The sequence below is a fragment of the Choloepus didactylus genome, chromosome X (genome assembly GCF_015220235.1).
Source record: "Choloepus didactylus isolate mChoDid1 chromosome X, mChoDid1.pri, whole genome shotgun sequence".
In the NCBI taxonomy this organism is placed as follows: Eukaryota; Metazoa; Chordata; class Mammalia; order Pilosa; family Megalonychidae; genus Choloepus; species Choloepus didactylus.
Window position 1 is genome coordinate 163,105,433 of NC_051334.1, and position 19,301 is coordinate 163,124,733.

At 38.6% G+C, this 19,301-nt stretch overlaps 1 pseudogene; it reads right to left on the reverse strand.

Moving 5' to 3' along the window:
* Window positions 1–365: 365 nt before the first annotated feature.
* LOC119522441 lies at window positions 366–1,808 on the reverse strand (annotated as a pseudogene).
* Between the last annotated feature and the right edge of the window lie 17,493 nt (window positions 1,809–19,301).

The following is a 19,301-nucleotide window of genomic DNA, read 5'->3' on the forward strand; positions in this document are numbered from 1 at the left end:
GAATTTTTTGTAATGAAATAATCTTCATCTACTCTTAACACAGCTGTGTGATTTTCTTTTCTAAATGTAGGAAGGGCATGAAATGTATCGCATTGTAATTAAACTGGAGGCCTAATAAAAACATGGATTTTTCTTCTGCTGAAGTTTTAAGTAACTGTGTATTATAAACCAGGTGTTTTGAGAAAATCTTGAGCTGTTGTCAGGAACCACAAATGCTACCCTGGGACTGTTAACTCTTTAAAATATTGCAGAGGAGAACTGTTTCAGTATTCACCATGGCTTGGATGTGTTGGTAGCTCATCTCCCAGGCCTCAAAGCTGGGCAGGGTCTACCTAACCTATTGAGAGTTGGCACTAGGGAGCTGGTCATCCACTTTCACCTCCACAGTCAGTATAATTTTGAGTTCCTTTGTGGTGATGAACATCAATTTCTTCATAAATAGCTTCTGTGGTGACAGTGGGAGCTAAGGGGTCAAACTCCATTATTTCATAGTAATTGGGTGGCTAAAGATCATTTTTTTGTCATTGCTGAAAGATTGCAGGGCAAGGGTGGCAGCCTCTAGTTTGATGGTGTTGCTGAGATGGTCTCTAGGCTAACTGGCTGTATTACTACTGAATTTGAATATTCCGGAAAATTGTGATATGTATGATTTGAGGCAAAGTTTTGGCTGGTCCTTTGGGCAAACAGGGATGTTTCTGTATTTTGGGAGGCTAGCAAATCCACCATGGGATCAAGACTGGGTTTCAAGTTGTTTGTTACTATGGGACTTGGAGAGCTGAAATTTAAGTCTGAAAGCTGAGCATTCATGGCACTGATTTCTCATAATGTTGCCCGAGGAGTTGGGGGGCTGGGACTTAGGTCAAGGAGATCACAGGATGGGGCAGAAGGCTCACTGGCAGTATTGGTGGCTTCATCCCAGTTCTTATTTTGTACCAAAATCCTTTGTTGGTTTCTAGTACACCTCTCATATCCAAGAAGGGCATTATTCAAATCCTCATTCACTTGATGTAGCTCAACAGTTACATCAACATTTTCTACCACCACCAGGAGGTCCATGATCCTCTCCTATATCTCCTGACCTGTCTTATAAAGTTTCTGCAGAAGTTGTATATCTTCATGGTTTTGAGAACCAGGAGTATTCTCCATTAATATTGGACATCACTCTCACATTCATTTTCACCGTATCCAATTCACTTGCAATTTTCCAATCTGTTCTGGGACCAACATAATGGTTGAGTTCTTGGGAGCAATTATAGAAGAAAAAGCCAGTGCAGTAGGAAAGGTTGTTGGTGAATTAGATATCTGAGCAGTCCCTTTTCTTGCTATTTCACCCTCTGCATCTGAAGGAGGAAACTGAGTGTCTTTCTTAAGCAGGTCAAGGTACACTTCTTTCACTTCACTTACATCTACACCTCCTGGGAAACCCTGTGACCAAGTCTTAATGAAATTTAAGATTTTATTCTGAATGTCTAATGGCAAGGTATATCTGGGATTTGGCAGCTTAACTAGACTATCTTTAACAAATTCCTTCTTCACAATCAGAGATTGGAAACTTGGCCCACAATTCTGCATGCACATGTCAATAAGTGACAAGGTAAGTTGGATTTCTTTATGATTGTAGTTTTTGGAAATTCTTTTCTTCAAAGCTTTTACTGAATCTTTTGACCCATCATGGGCAGTGTTAATTATGTCATAGATGTGCATGAACTGGCCCCAATCTTCAGTCTGAACTCCAGCAAATGCAGCCTTTTTATGAGGTGATCCACGGAGGTCATGAAGGAATCCCAGTGGCTCTTCCCAAATGCCATGGTAGCCCCAGAGAGTTGCACCCGGGAAATCCTCCTCCATCCACATACTTTTTGAAATTTTTTTTATAGCTCTCTGGACATATTTAATTTTGCAATTATTAGTCACCAGTGAAAAATGTAGCACCTCAAAATTAAAATTTATTAAAAATTACTTAAGGGACACAATGTCATAAGAAAGATTATAGAATCTATTGACTATTTAAATAGAAAACAAATATTGGAGCACATAAGCTTTAAATTCTCATAAGATATTCAATTTTGTGAAAGCCAGGTGTTTCTTAATGCTGCCATTATGCAAAATACCAGAAATGGATTGGCTTTTATAAAGGGGGCTTATTTGGTTACAAATTTACAGTCTGAAGGCCATGAAAATATCCAAATTATGGCATCAACACAAGTATACCTTCACCGAAGGAAGGCCAGTGGCATTCTGGAAAACCTCTGTTAGCTGAGAAGGCATATGTCTGGCATATGCTGATCCTGGGTTGTGTTCCAGCTCAGCTCTCAGCTCCTGTGCATTCTTCAAAATGCTGCTCTTGGGGTGTTCTGTCCTCTCTTAGCATCTTCAGAGCAAAGTGTCAGCAAAGGTCTGCTTTCAATGGCAGTCTCCAAAATGTCTCTCATGGCTATAGCACCGAGCTCCTCTCTCTGAGCTCTTATAGGGTTCCAGTGATTTAATTAAGACCCACACTGAATGGGCAGGGCCACACCTCCATGCAAATAATCCAGAGTTATCATCTGTAGTTGGGTGGTTCACATCTCCATGGAAACAACCCAATCCAAAGGTTCCAACCTAATCAAGACTAAATATGTCTGCCCCTACAAGATTGCATCAAAGAACATGGAGTTTGGGGGGGCATAATAGATCCAAACCAGCACACCAGGCATGTAACTATTTTCAAATGAATTTTTATATCATAAGTTGATTTTCCAATACCAATAATGAAAAATTCAAATAATTTCTCATTTTCTGATTTTTTAATTGAAATAATTTGATTTATATGCTTTGTATTGAATGACTTTGTATTTATTGTTGATAAATTTTTAAAAAATTAACTGAGAAATGGACATCTTTTTCTAATTTTCATAAACTCTCTGATGTTTTCATTTGGTGGGGCATATAGGGAGGTTGCATACGGGAAAAGAACACAGGAAGATGTAAATTCTTGTTAAGGTTCTAATCCTTGTTTGGGTAATGTGTTTCCCTGGTGTTCCAATATAAGTAGATAAACATATAAATAATAATTCAGCCATAGAAGATTGTGGGAAGATGGTGGAGTAGGAAGCTCCAGAAATAAGTCCCTCCACCAGAATAACTATTGAACTGGAAGGAACTCTCTGCATCAACTATTTTGAAACTTCAGAGTCTAGAAGAACACTGTACAGCATCCAAAGAAGAGGGAGAAAAGGAGGCTAGCAAATGGCAATAAATATCAGTGAATTTCACATGGCAGGCAGCAGCTACCATCATCCACCCCCAGCCTCATAGCAGGCAGTGGTGGGAGTCTCAAACCTGACTCCTGGTGCAGCTTGCTGGTGCCAAGATGAGATATAAAGACCTAGTTCCCCAGTATCCAGGGATGTGTGGTCAGATTGCAGCTTGCTGCTTTTGATCAGCCACTTCAGATCACTGGGGGCACAACTGGAATGCAGCCATTGTCCCAACCTGCATCAGGCAAAAGTAGAAGAGGGGTCTTAAACATAGTATCCTTCCTCAAAACTATGGAGAATAGGTAAAGGGTTGTATTAATGGAACAAGTACCAAGTAGAGGAAATGCAGCATCAAAAAATTGTAGGAATAGCTTTCATCATGTGACTGTGTGATTGTGAAAACCTTGTGACTGACACTGCCTTTATCAGTGTATGGGCTGATGAGTAATAAAATAAAGACAAAAATATATAAAAATAATAGGTGACAATAAGGCGTATGGGATGTTTGGGGTGTTCTTTTTTATTTTTAATTTTTTCCTTATTTTGGAGTAATGAAAATGTTTTAAAAATGATTGTGGCAATGAACACACAACTATATGATGATACTGTGAGCCATTGATTGTATACTCTGGATGGATTATGTGGTATGTGAATACATCTCAATAAAATTGCATTTATAAAAAAAATCATAGGAGAAGCTCCTGGTGCCCTTGCTGGCCCCTCTCTTGCCCTTCCAAAATATATGAAGCAAAGCACAAAATATATGAAGCAAATATTGGCAGATTTGAAGGGAGAAGTTGATGCTTCTATATTAATAGGAGACTTCCATACAATACCTTGAATAATGGATAGAACATCCATAAAAAGATAAATAAGGAAATAGAAGACTTGAATATTACTCTAAATCAACTAGAATTAAAAGGCATACATAGAATCTTTCACCCAGAATACACATTCTTCTCCAGTGCACATGTATCATTCTACAGGACAGACTGTATATCAGGCCACAAAACAAGTCATAATAAATTTAAAATTATTGAAATCATACAATGTATCTTCTCTGGCCAAGAGAAGATAGTAACCAATAACAGAGGGAGAACTGGAAAATATGCAAATATGTGGAAAGCAACACACTCTTAAACAACCAATGAGTCAAAGAAGAAATCACAAGGCAAATTATGAAATATATTGAGGTGAAGAAAAATGAAAACAGAACATATCAAAATTTATGAGATGCAGCAAAGGTAATGCTGAGAGGGAAAATATTGCTTTAAATATTTATATTAAAAAAGAAGAAAGATCTCTATTCAGAGACTTAACCTCACAACTGAAGGATCTAGTTAAAGAAGTGTAAACTAAATCCAATGCAAGCAGATGGAAAGAAATAACAAAGATCAGAGTGGAAATATGTGAAATAAAGAATGGAAAAAACAATAGAAAGAATCAACTAAACCAAAAATTGGTTCTTTGAAAAGATCAATAAAATTGAAAAACCCTTAACTAGACCAACAAAGAAAAAATGAGAGAGGACAAATTAATTAAAGTCAGAAATGAAAGTGGGCTTTACTACCAATGCCATTGAAATAAAAAGGATTATAAGAGGACAGTATAAACAATGGTACACCAACAAATTAGATAACTTAGATGAAATGGACAAATTCCTATAGCACACAAACTACCTGTACTGATTCAAGAAGAAATATAAGATCTCAGCAGACCAACAGCATGTAAAAATATGGAATCAGTAAACCAAATTCTCCCAAAAAGCAAAAGCCCAGGAACTGAATGAATTTTCCCAAACATTCCACATAGATTAAAACCAATTCCGCAAAAACTCCTCTAAACAATTTGAACTCATTAGGCCAGCATCACCTGAATGCTAGAACCACAAAAGATAAAGATACTACAAGAAAAAAAAAGATACTAGAAGAAAAGAAAATTGTAGACCAACATCCCCTATGAATGTAGATGCAAAAATTCTCAACAAAATGCTAAAAAACTGAATATTACAGCACATTAAAAGAATTATACTCAATGATAAATGGGATTTATTCCAGGCATTCAAGGATGTTTCAACATAAGAAATTCAATTAATGCATACCACATTAATAAAAGGAAGGAAAAAAACATGATTTCAATTGATACAGAAAAAAAGAAAAATGAAGTTCGAGGGCTCACACTTTCCAATTTTTAAACTTACTACAAATCTACAGTGGTCAAAACAGTCCGATAAAGGGAAATTAAAAAAAAATGGCTACCAATAGATGTAACAATTTGGGTAATTATAAATGCCAGAAGTATTATATTGTATTTTGTGGCATGTAGCTTTGCTTCTTACTTCTTACAGGTGCTAAAATGTAAATGCATAAAAATAATCATAAATCTATGGTTTGGGATGTATAATGTACAAAGATATATATTGTAACAAGTACAAAAAGGTGAGCGGATGGAGGGATATAAGATCAGTACATGTGTATACTATTGAAGTCAAATTGATATCTAATCAAATACAATTGTTTTATATTTATGATGTTACATTTTAGCCCCATGGTAACCACAAAGAAGATATATGAAAAACATATCTAGAAGAAAATGGGAAGGAACTCAAGATGGAATAATACAAAAAATCAAATAAATATGAAAGTAGGCATTAATAGAAAAATTGATGGACAAAAAATTTATAAGACTTATGTGACTAATTGAAACTCTGTACCCCAGAAAGACATGTTCTTAAACTTAGTTCATTCCTGTGTGTGTGAACCCTTGTAAATAGGACCTTTAATGAGGTTACTTCAGTTAAGGTGTGGCCCAACTCAATCAGGATGTGTCTTAATCCTATTACTGGATTACTTTATAAGAAGAATGAAATTCAGACTGATAGAGAGAAAGCCATAGGAAGCAAGAGCTGAAGGTCAATGGAATCTGAAAGAGAAAGTAGAAGCCAGGATAGGCTGCCATGTGCATTTCTATGTGAGAAAGAAGTCCATGACCAAGGATCACCAGCAGCCAGCCCCAGAATGCCAGTCTTTGTGAAGAAAGCATTACCTTGTTGATGCCTTGATTGGATTTTTCCTAGCTTCAAAACTGTGAACTAATAAATTCCTATTGTTTAAGCCAATCCACTGCATGGTATTTGCTTGAGTAGCCAAGGAAACTGAAACAACTTACAGAGACTAAATAGCGAAATAGCAGAAGAAAGTCCTGCATTATTAGCAGGTACTTCAAATAAATGGATTAAACTCTCCAGTCAAATGCAGAGATTGGCATAATGGATGAAAAAGCATGACCCAACTATATGCCATTTACAAGATGATCACCTTGAATTCAAAGACAAAGGAGGTTGAAAGTGAAAGGATAGAATAAAATATACCATGCAAGTAGTAACTAAAAGAGAGTTGGGGTAGCTATACTAATACCACATAAAATTGGCTTTAAGTAAAAAACTGCTAAAAGGAACAAAGAAGGGCCATATCTTAGGTTTTAAAAAAAACATGTGTTAGGAAAATAAACAATATTGAAATCATACAATATATCTTTTCTAACCACAATAGAATGAAGCTGGAAATCAGTAACAGGAAAAACTGGAAAATTCACAAATATCTGGAAATTAAGCAACATATTCTGAAAACCACCAGTGGTTTAAAGTGAAAATCACAAGAGAAATGAGGAAATATCTTGGGGTGAATGATCATGAAACCACAACATACCAAAATTCATGGGATGCAGCAAAGGCAGTGCTGAAAGGGAAATTTATAGTTCTGAAAGCTTACATTGAAAACAAAGAAAGATTTCAAATCAGAGACCTAACCTCAAAATTGGGGGAACTAGAAAAAAGAAGAAATAAAACCCAAAGCAAGTAGCATGAAGAAATTAACAGAGATTAGAGCAGAGATAAATGAAATAGAGAATAAAACAACAACACAGAGAATGAAAATTTGGTTCTTTGAATAGATCAATAAAATTGTCAAGAATTTAGCTATACTGACAAAAAAGGGAGAGAACACAAATAACTAAAATAAGAAATGTAAAGGGGAACACTTCTACCAACCCCACAGAAATAAAAAGGAATATGAAAGGATACTATGAACAACTCCACACCAACAAATTAGATAACCTAGATGAAATGGCCAAATTCCTAGAAATACATAAACTACCTAAACTGACTCAAAAAGAAATAGATTTCAACAAACTAATATCTAGTAAAGAGATTGAATCAGTGATTGAAAAGCTCCCCCAAAAGAAAAGCCCAGGACCAGATGTCTTCACAGGGGAATTCTACCAAAATTCTAAGAAGAATTAATACCAATACTGCCCAAACTCTTCCAAAATATTGAGGAGGAGGGATCACTCCCTAATTCATTTTACAAGGGCAACATCACCCTCATACAAAAGACAGATAAAGATACCACAAGAAAAGAAATTATAGACCAGTAACTCTAATGAATATAGATGAAAAAATCCTCAGCAAAATACTAGCAAACCTAAACCAACAGCATATTAAAAGAATTATACATAATGATCAAGTAGGATTTATCCCAGGGATGCAAAGGTAGTTCAACATAAGAAAGTCAATTACTATAATATACCAGATTAGCAGCATGAAGAAAATCCAGCACCCATTCTTGATAAAAACACTTAGAAAACTAAGAATAGAAGGAAACTTACTCAAACTGATAAAGGTTGTACATGAAAAACCCACAGCTAACATCCTACTTAATGGTGAAAGGCTGAAAGCACTCCCTCTAAGATCAGGAACAAAACAAGGATACCCACTGTAACCACTGTTATTCAACATTGTACTGGAAGTTTGAGCTAGAGCAATTAGGCAAGAAAAAGAAATAAAAGGTATCCAAACTGAAAAAGAAGAAGTAAAACTTTCACTGTTTGCAGATGATATGATCCTATACACAGAAAATTCTGAGAAATCCAAAACAAAGGCCCTAGAGCTAATAAATGAATTCAGCAAGTTGGTGGGGTGCAAGATCAACATCCAAAAACCAGTAGTGTTCCTATATGCTAGTAATGCACAATTAGAAGAAGAAATCAAGAATAAAAATTCCTTTATAATAGCAACTAAAAGAATCAAATATGTAGGAATAAATTTAACCAAGGATGTAAAGGACTTGTACAGTTTCGCAGTTCTTCAGAAAGCTAAGTATAGAATTATCATATGACCTGGCAATCCCACTTCTAGGTATATAACCCAGAGAATTCAAAGCAGGGTCTCAAAAAAGGAATTTGCACACCAGTGTCCATAGCAGCATTTTTCACAATTGCCAAAATATGGAAGCAATCCAAGTGTCCATCAACACATGAATGGAAAAACAATATATATTATATACATAAAATGAAATATTATTAAGCTGTGAAATGGAATGAACTTCTGATACATGTGAACATATGGTGACCCTTCAAGACATGTTGAGTGAAATAAAGCAGACACAAAAGGACAAATATGGTATGATCTCACTGATATTAATTATAATAAACAAATACATTAAGTAAGAAACCAGAATGCGGTTTACTAGGGGCAGGAGTAGGAGTAGGGAATGGTAAGTTAATTCTTAATTGGTTCAGAGTTTCTGTTTGTGTCAATGAAAAAGTTTTGGTAATGTGTAATGGTTATAGTAACAGCATTGTGTATGTAATTAACACCACTGAATTATATATCTGTATGTGGATAAAATGGGAAAATTTAGGTGGCATATATGTTGCTATAATAAAAATTTTAGAAAAACAATGAGACTGTACAACACAAACAGTAACCCTAATGCAAACTATAGGGTATATTTAATGGTACAATTATGACAATATCCTCTCATCAGTTGTAACAAAGGTGTCACACTAATGCAAAATGTTAAAAATGGGGGCGGGTATATGGGGACTCTATATTTTCTGCATGATCTTTTTGTATACCTACAGCATATATATATATTTATATATATCTAAATCATGGACTGATGGTGATAAAGTATCATGCACCAGAAGTTATGACTACTTCATTTCTATGTATTTGAAATGAAACATACATCTTCAAGTATGTTTGTGGGCAAGATTATAAGGAAACGTGATCTATATCCAAGAAGAAAAGCAATATGGTACCCAGGGACTTACTCCATCACTCCTAAAAGTTTAGAATTTGCTTTTCCCCTCTCTGCCCCAACAGAGAAGGATGGAAATGCAGAGCAGTTTACAAGAAGATTAGCAAACTGTCTGGGTTGGATATTTATTCATGGATCTTCATTTGGTGGGCAGGGAGAAGGGTAGGAAAGGAACATCAAATTGGAGAGATGAACCATGTATTAGTTAGAGTTCTCTAGGGAAACAGAATCAATGAGAGGTGTCTCTGACTATCAAATTGTAAAAGTGACTCATGCAGGGGCAGACCAGAGAAGATGGCGGCATAGAGAGGAGTGGAAGACTTAGTCCCCCCCGGAACAATTCATAAATGACCAAAAAACTAGTAAATAACCTGGAATAACAGCGGGGAGACAAACGTGACTGCCCACTCATCATCCACCAACCTGAATTGGGAGGAATGCCCGAGATCACAGCATAAAATCTGTAAGTGAAACTGCGGACCCGCGCTGAGAGCCGAGAGCCAAGAACCGAGAGCCGAGAGCCGAGAGCCCCTCCCTCATGGAAGCCGCGCGGTGCTAGAGAGCAGCACTCTCTCAGCCCGGCTCCAAGTGAGGTTTTAATATTAACTGCTCAATACAGACAGCAAATCCTCAACAAGCAGACAGAAGCTTTTGGTGACAACTGACCTTGGGAGAGTCGGGGGACATATCTGTCTCAGGACAGGGAGCCCAGAGGATCGGGTGCTATCTCTGGCTGACAGGTGAACCTGGGAGTTTTTCTGTCCCTCGCTCTCTCTCTGTGGAGAAAACCTCAGCTGTTCTCAGCCCGCAAGGCGTTGCAGTAAAGACAGCCTCAGACATTTTAAAACCAAAACACTTCAATCAGCAGAGTCACAGAAACAAAGAACTTATTGATATGCAAATGACATCTCTGGAGGGGGCATAGCTTACCAAGAGGAAAGGGAGGGGCCCAGCTCTACTGTCCGTTTTTCAGTCTTTCTGGAACCAGACCCCAAAGCCTGGGGGAGGAGAGCCACAGGCCACACCCTCTTACACAGGCAGTGACAGGCTGACAGGTGCATCTGCCAGGCAGAAATGCACAGGTGTCTCAATCCTCTAAGAAAAGCCATCAGGGAAACCAGACACTGAAATATTACCTCTTTCTGTGACCTGAGCCTGTTCTCATCTGGGAAAACCTGACTGGGGTGGCCTAGGAGGTCAGATGCCTAGACAACAGAAAACTACAACCTACACTAAGGAAAATGAAGCTATGACCCAGTCAAAGGAACAAACGTACACTTCAACTGAGATACAGGAATTTAAACAACTAATGCTAAATCAATTCAAAGAGTTTAGAGAATATTTCACAAAAGAGATAGAGGTTGTAAAGAAAACACTGGGCATATATAAGGCAGAAATTGAAAGTTCAAAAAAACAACCAGTAGAATATATGGAAATGAAAGGCACAACACAAGAGATGAAAGACACAATGGAAACACACAACAGCACATCTCAAGAGGCAGAAGAAAATACTCAGGAACTGGAGAACAAAACACCTGAAAGCCTACACACAAAAGAACAGATAGGGAAAAGAATGGAAAAACATGAGCAACGTCTCCGGGAACTTAAAGATGAAACAAAATACAAAAATCTATGTATCATTGGTGTCCCAGAAGGAGAAGAGAAGGGAAAAGGGGCAGAGGCAATAATAGAGGAAATAATCAATGAAAATTTCCCATCTCTTATGAAAGACATAAAATTACAGATCCAAGAAGCACAGCATACTCCAAACAGTAGAGATCTGAATAGGCTTACGCCAAGACACTTAATAATCAGATTATCAAATGTCAAAGACAAATAGAGAATCCTGAAAGCAGCAAGAGAAAAGCAATCCATCACATACAAAGGAAGCTTAATAAGACTATGTGCAGATCTCTCAGCAGAAACCATGGAGGCAAGAAGGAAATGGTGTGATATATTTAAGATACTGAAAGAGAAAAACCGCCAACCAAGAATCCTATATCCAGCAAAGCTGTCCTTCAAATATGAGGGAGAGCTCAAAATATTTTCTGACAAACAGACAATGAGAGACTTTGTGAACAAGACACCTGCCCTACAGGAAATACTAAAGGGAACACTGCAGAGTGATAGGCGAAGATGGGAGTGCATGGTTTGGAACACAATTTTGGGAGATGGTAGCACAGCAATGTAAGTACACTGAACAAAGATAGCTATGTATATGGTTGAGAGAGGAAGATTGGGAGCATATGAGACACCAGAAGAAAGGAGGAAAGATAAAGACTGGGACTGTGGAACTTGGTGAAATCTAGAGTGTTCAACAATTGTGATAAAATGTACAAATCTGTTCTTTTACAAGGGAGAACAAGCAAATGTCAATCTTGCAAGGTGTTAAAAATGGGGAGGCATTGGGGGAAGGATGCAATCAATGTAAACTAGAGACTGTAACTAACAGAATCATTGTATTATGCTTCCTTTAATGTAACAAAGGTGATATACCAAGGTAAATGCAGATAGGAGGGGGGGATAGGGGAGGCGTAGGTTGGACACTTGACATTGGTGGTGTTGTCTGACTCTTTACCCTACTTTGATTTGGGGCTGCTTTTCCTTTTGCTACTTCCTGGCTGTCATTTTTTTCCTCTTTCTTTTCCCTCTCTACCTTCTTTGACATTCCCTCCTGCCTTGTGGAAGAAATGTAGATTCCCTTATATAGATAGTGGTGAAGGTGGTGAAAACATAAATATGTGACCATACAGAGAACCATCGATTGTTTACTTAGGATGGAATGTATGGGGTGTGAACAAAACCATCTTAAAAAAAAACGGGTTGATGTCAAAACCTCAAGGGCAATATACTGAGTGAAATAAGCCAGACACGTAAGGACAAATATTGCAGGGTCTCACTGATAAGAACTAACTATAATATGTAAACTCATAGACATGAAATATAAGGTACCAAGATATAGGACGAGGCTTAAGAATGGGGAGTGGTTGCTTAGTATGAGCAGAATGTTCAACTAGGATGAACTTAAATGTTTGGAAATGAACAGAGGTGTCGGTAGCAAGATGTGAGAATAAGTAACAGTGCCGAATGGTGCGTGAATGAGGTGGAAACGGGAAGCTTAGAGTCATATATGTCACCAGAAGGAAAGTTGGAGGTCAAAAGATGGGAATGTATAAAACCAAATCCTATGGTAGGCAATGTCCATGATTAACTGTACAAATGTTAGAAAACTCTTCCATGAACTAGAACAAATGTATAACAATATAACTAGAAGTTAATAATAGAGGGGCATATAGGGAAGAAATATATACCTATTGCAAACTATATACTACAGTTTGTAGTATTTCAACGTTCTTTCATAAACAGTAACAAGTGTACTATACCAACACTACACGTCAACAATTGAGGGGGTTGGTTAGGGATATGGGAGGATTCAAGTTTCCTTTTCTTTTTTTTTTTTCCATCTTTCACTTTATTTCTTGTCTGGAGTAATGAAAAGGTTCTCTAAAAATTAAGTGTGGTGATAGATGCACAGCTGTATGAGGGTACCAGGGGCAACCGATTGTACACTTTGGATCTTTGGATAATTGTATGGTATCTGAACAATCCCAATAAAAAAAAAAAGTGACTCATGAAACTGTGGGTATGCACGAGTCCAAATTCTGTAGAGCAGTCAGCAAACTGTCAACTCCAAGGAAGATGTCCGACGAACTCCTCAGGAAACGAACCGGCAACTTCGACGAACTCCTCAGGAAATGAAGTGGGATCTTCGACGAACGTGTTCGATGAATTCCTCAGGAAACGAAACAGCAACTTCTACGAACTCCTCGGGAAATGCTTCACTGGGCAGCCGAAGAAGAAGTGAAGGTCCTCCATCTGTCTTGCTTATAAGTCTTCAACTGATTAATTGGATTAAATCCAGCCAATTGCATTCTCTCATTGTGGAAGACACGCCCTTTGGTGAGTCACAGCTGCAGTCAATTGACTGATGATTTAATAAACCAGCCTGTTGGTTTATTAACCAGCCTCAAATGTCCTCACAGCAATTGTTAGGCCAGTGTTTGCTTGACCAGACAGCTGGGTACTATCACCTGGCCAAGTTGACACATAAACCTAACCATCACAAACCAGGAAAGGAGTGAATGAGAGCAAGAAGGATTGCTACCCGGACAAATAGAGATAGGAAGTGTAGTATATATATACTATGCCCATGGCATAAATCACTAATTAATCATTGCCTTCTATCCCACTAAGCATGGTTGCTATCTTTTAATTCTTTTCAACATAATATTCTAGACAGGTACTAGTAATTGATCAGAGTTAACAAATGAGACTTAACCTACTTACCATCTTTACTCGGTGCAAACCATATCAGATTATTACTTACAAGAGATGATGAACGAATAACCAGAATGCTGGCCAGAATCTAGGATGTAGGAAAGTCAGAAAAGTTACATAAGCTGTCAAACTGGAGTAGTGCAGTATAACAGAGACTGGTGAGCAAGGAAGGATTGGTATGAAGTTGACTAAAGATAAAGACTAGCAGAAATGGACATTTAGATATTAATTTGGGCAATTCTTTATAATTTGGCTTTAGTTCCCAAATATTTGAAGCAATTTATAAGACCATAAGATCCATGGTAGGCTAGTGCTGGTTTGTCATTATAAATAGTTTGAAAGATAGAGAGACCATGTAGGAAGAAGAAGGCACCCTTTCAGTGTGATTAGTATAATCACATTAGTATAATCACACTGAATGACCCCAGTAACCTCCATTTGACCAATAATTTTTGTGAAGATTTCATAAATTCATGGCCACACTGTGGGGAAAGTATGACCCTAGCATCAACATGTTTGCTTTCCTCCAGCAAGAGAGGGTGACCATCAATTAGTACTCTTCAGAATTACGTTTTTCATCCAGGGTTGGTTTTACAACTCCACCACACTACTGATGAAGTGACAGGAAGTCTCTGGAACCATACACTGCAGACTAGCATATAGAAGAAGATAATGCAGGTCAAATGTAGTGGTGGTAGAGGGGACATTCTGGAGTGAAAGTGGCCAAGTGGGCAGAGCCTAGGGAGAAGAGTGGTATTATATATATATATATATATGTATAAAATACAAAAACTGAAACTCTATAGCAGCACTGTCCAATAAAACTTTCTGATATGCTAAAAATGTTCTTTGTCTGTGCTGTCCAGTACTACAGCCACTGCCATATGTGGCTATTGAGTACTTGAAATGTGGCTAGTGCAACTGAAAAAGTGAAGTCTTAATTTTATTTAAAATTAACAAAAAATTAAATTTTAAATAGCCACATGTGTTTAGCTCCATATCTGATATCTGAGTTCCTGTTTATTTTGATTCCCTTTATCCTCTTTTACTAAGAGGACCTTGATGGGCTCTCTAGAATCACTAGGATCCTGGTAACTGAGTTTAAAAACCAGTGATACATACAAACACATAATGCCATGTAACTAGTTTGATTTACTTTGCTTATCCCAGGTTTTCAGAACAGTAGCCACACACCTAACCACCAACACCCTCAATAGCATGCATAAATTTGTGTTTAATTCATCCATTCAGACTTTTTTTCTGACCAACTTCCCAAAGGGCAGAACATTTGCCCATGGTCAAGGCATTCCAGCAGCTTTAGACTCTGCTTGCCTTCTCCTTTAACTTAGCTCACCATAACCTGTCTTGTAGAAGTGGATATCTCCAGCAGGGAAGTTTTGGCAATCTTTTTTGCAAAAGAATCTCCAGAGACTTTAGTCCATGTGTTTATATCTTGAAGAAGCTGCTTCCGGCTTAATCAACTACCCTGCATGTGACTGGGAATTATTGGTCCTAAAGATTGTAGGAACCATTTCCAAGAGTCTCAGTACCTGACCAGAAAATCAGAAGATAGCAGCCTGGAAAACTTCCAGACAATGTGGGAGTCTGCCAGTGCCAGATGTGACAGACCCCATGTTTGGGAACCCCCCAGCTGCTTTTATTCTGTTCAGCGTGCTTTCTTTTCCCTTTGGTAGGCCACCAGCTGTCTTTTTTACCTCAACTCAAGTTACAACAGCAAAGTTCACTTGAGATCTGGGAAACTGAGCAAATTCCTGAGGAGATGACCTCAATTACAAACTGTTTCATTTAAAGCAGCCATATTGGGTCTACTTAGAAGAGAACTGTATATGGCTTCCATTTCATCTGTAAATGGTGTAATTTGAGGAGGGACTTTTCATAGTTTGATTTTGGGACTCTTGTTCCCAGAGCATAATTAGGGGCACAGCCACCTACTTCTAGGGTTATTTGGAGGACAGTCCCTTCAGGCAGCTAAGTGGCAGGTGTGATCTCAGTGACAGCTGCCACTAAAACACAAAGTTCCACAAGTCTATATGCATACTATTTAGAAATTAACTAAATGCTCTTCTCTCTGTTCTCCACGAACAGAAAAAATCTTAAATCCCATGTTATTTTGGACGTCTTCTTCCGTGTTAATAGTTGGAAGTCATTAAAGTATTCCCTCAGAGATGTTGTTAGTCTTCAATTATTGTTAGTGTATAATGTCATGCATAGAGTTACTGTCACCACTCTGGACATAGTGCAGTTTGAGTGGCCTTGGCTGCTAAGATTTTGCTTCTAGGGGAGTCCCTTTAGTGATGGAATTTGAGGGGCTTTTGCTAGTTGGGCATGAGGCATAAAGGGAGTTGGTGGGGTGGGAGGGTGGTTTCACCTTTATATCTATAAGAAGCAACCAGGCCCTGTGCATGAAATGTGGTTTGCGCTCATTCCAGCCCAGCAACTATGCTAAAATTGGAACACTACAGAGAAGATTAGATGTCCCCTGCATCAAAGTTGCTATGTGATTTGAGGGGCAGGTGCTGCAACAGTCTGAGTTCAGGCTAACATATACAACCTAACATATTCTCTCTATATGGGAATGTAACATATTTTCATGACATACAAAGATAATGAGGTGCTTTTGTGCATACAACATGGCAAGAGTTAAACACATTATCTAAGAAGCCACCTTTGTGGAGTATGATTTCATTGGCCATCCCAGTATGGTCTGGTTTGAGGGACAGCCTCTGCCATTGTTGTGAACCTAGAGTGAGCTGCCTCAGTGCTGGGATTGCAGACAGAAAAGATTCTCTATACTACATGACTTAATTGTTTGCAGGTGAGGCAAATGGAAATAAGATGGCATTCCTGCCTTTGGGATCACACGAGAAAGCATGTACATATGGAACCACAAGAAAATAAGCTTTAGTTGACATGAGACAGGTACAGATCAAGGGCTGGGATCATTCAGAAGGCAGCAATTACCTACTCAATTTTATATGGAAGCATTTATCCCCTGGTGAGGTGACCTGAGACAGTGACTTATACAACAGTATTTGGGGAATCGCCTGTCTGCAATGACACTTGAGGTCCTGCCTAGTAGGACTTCAGTAAAAAAAAAAGGAGGCAGGGGTAGGGTGTGCCACTCTAAAGCCAATCCTGAGGTCAGGGGCAGCAGGGCTTCACAAAAGCATTGCATGGGCACAGAGAAGCAGTTAACATTTATTGAGCAACAGCTATGTACCTACTATGCTTGCATCTATTATTTCATTTAATCTGTTTTCCCTTCATCTCTGCAGCATAGCACACTTCTAGCAATCCAAGCAGCCACCTTCTCTGATTCTTTATAGTCAGGTTGATGAAAACTACTTGAGAAAAATCTCAAAAACTGGTGGATTGGCAGTCAACCTCAGCTAAGCCCTCTCTATATTTCCTAGTGACTGCTCTCTGTAGCCATAGGTCAGTAGTTCTCAAGGTGTGTCACCTGAACCAGCATCACCAGCATCACCTGGAAACTTGATAAAAAAAATGTAAACCCTTGGGCCCCACCCCAGATATGAGTAATCATGAACTCTAAGGGTGGGGTCCAGCAATCTTTAACAAGCCCTCTAGGTGATTCCCATGTGTGATCAAGTTTGAGGACCACCAGGGTCCTAGGCAACTCCTTTCCCCCATTTCCTCCACAAGTATTCAAAACTTTTTTTGGTCTCCTCAAATGCCCTACTCCCTAAAGTCTTTATTTACTTTTTTTTTTTTTTTTTTTTCGGCTTTTATAATGGGGGTTTATTTGGTTACAAAGTTACAGTCTTAAGGCCATAAAGTGTCCAAGGTAAGTCATCAATGATTGAGTACGTTCACTGGAGGACGGCCAATGGTGTCCAGAAAACCTCTGTTAGCTGGGAAGGCACGTGGCTGGCGTCTGCTCCAAAGTTCTGGTTTCAAAATGGCTTTCTCCCAGGACATTCCTCTCTAGGCTGCAGTTCCTCAAAAATGTCACTCTTAGTTGCTCTTGGGATATTTGTCCTCTCTTAGCTTCTCCAGAGCAAGAGTCTGCTTTCAACAGCTGTCTTCAAACTGTCTCTCATCTGCAGCTACTCTCTCATCTTCTGTGCATTCTTCAAAGTGTCCCTGTTGGTTGTAGCAAGCCTGCTCCTTCTGTCTGAGCTTACATAGTGCTCTAGTAAACTAATCAAGGCCTGTGCTCAATAGGTGGGGCTACACCTCCATGGATATTACCAGTGAAAGATCCTGCCCACAGTTGAGTGATCACGTCTCCATGGAAACATCCCCAATCAAAAGTCTCCAACCCAGTCAACACCAATACGTTTCCTGCCCACACAAGACCGCATCAAAGATAATGGTGTTTTGGGGGACATAATATATCCAAACCAGCACAGTGGGCCATACAGTCTCTGTCACAACTGCTCTGATCTGTTCTCATAGAGTGAAAGCTGCCATAGATAATAAGTAAAAAAAAAAAAAAAAAAAAAAAAAAAAAACGCCTATCTGTTCCAAAAATCCTTATGTATAAAATCCGGGGTGGGTTGAATTTGGCTCATGGGTGTAGTTTGTTGATTCCTATCCTAGCTTATGATCCAGAAGTCTCACAGAGTTCTTATAAACTCCAATTTAGTCTGTCCTTACCTGCCTCTCATGAGAGGAGTGAAGTAAATGATCAGTGAGGATCCCCTGGCCTTGTGAGATAGAATGATCTCCTTGTTCCATGATCCTTGGAAATCTAAGACACTTCTGAAGAGATTTTCAAATCCCCTGGTACTTTACATTTTTATGGTCATCTCTGTCCTGTGCATTGAGATCCAGATTTTTTCAGCCCTTCCCACAATGTCCACAAACAAACAAACAAGCCAGCAAAAATACTAGCCAATCAGACTTTTTCAAAGCATGAGCATAACACTCTTGACTGAGGATTTAGGAAAGGAGAAACAAGGGGAGCACATTGCAAAAATGCAGATATCTTTTAATTGAGCATTAAGTTTTCCCATTTTTAAATGTCCTTCAGCCACCCCAACACTAGGAAGTGTCCCTGGACTTCTTCCCCTACATTGCCCTAAATATGCCAATCTGCCTTCTCTGTATTTCTTCCTCAAATATTCAATTGTAAAACCCAGTCTTCACTGTGCCTCCTGCAGAGGAGTTGTGGTTGTCTTCACTTCTGGAATATAATATGCCCTCTTCATCTCCTTTTCTACCCCAAGTCACTTGTCTTGCCTTTCACCAAGAACAAATAGTCCTTCCCTAAGTGGAATATGGGGTAATGGGTTAAACATGTTCTCCCACATTGTCTTCACATGCTCTTGTTCACACACTGCCTTTCAACCCTAACTTTACTCTTAAAGGTCAAAGCCCAAAGTGAACGGGGCTTAATAAGGTTTGCCCCTTTTTCTGGTTTGCTAATGCTGCTAGAATGCAAAACACCAGAAATAGATTGGCTTTTATAAAAGGGGGTTTATTTGGTTACACAGTTACAGTCTTAAGGCTATAAAGTGTCCAAGGTACATCAACAAAGGGTACCTTCACTGGAGAAAGGCCATTGGCATCGGGAAAACCTCTGTTAGCTGGGAAGGCACTTGGCTGGCGTCTGCTTGCTCCCAGGTGGCATTTCAAA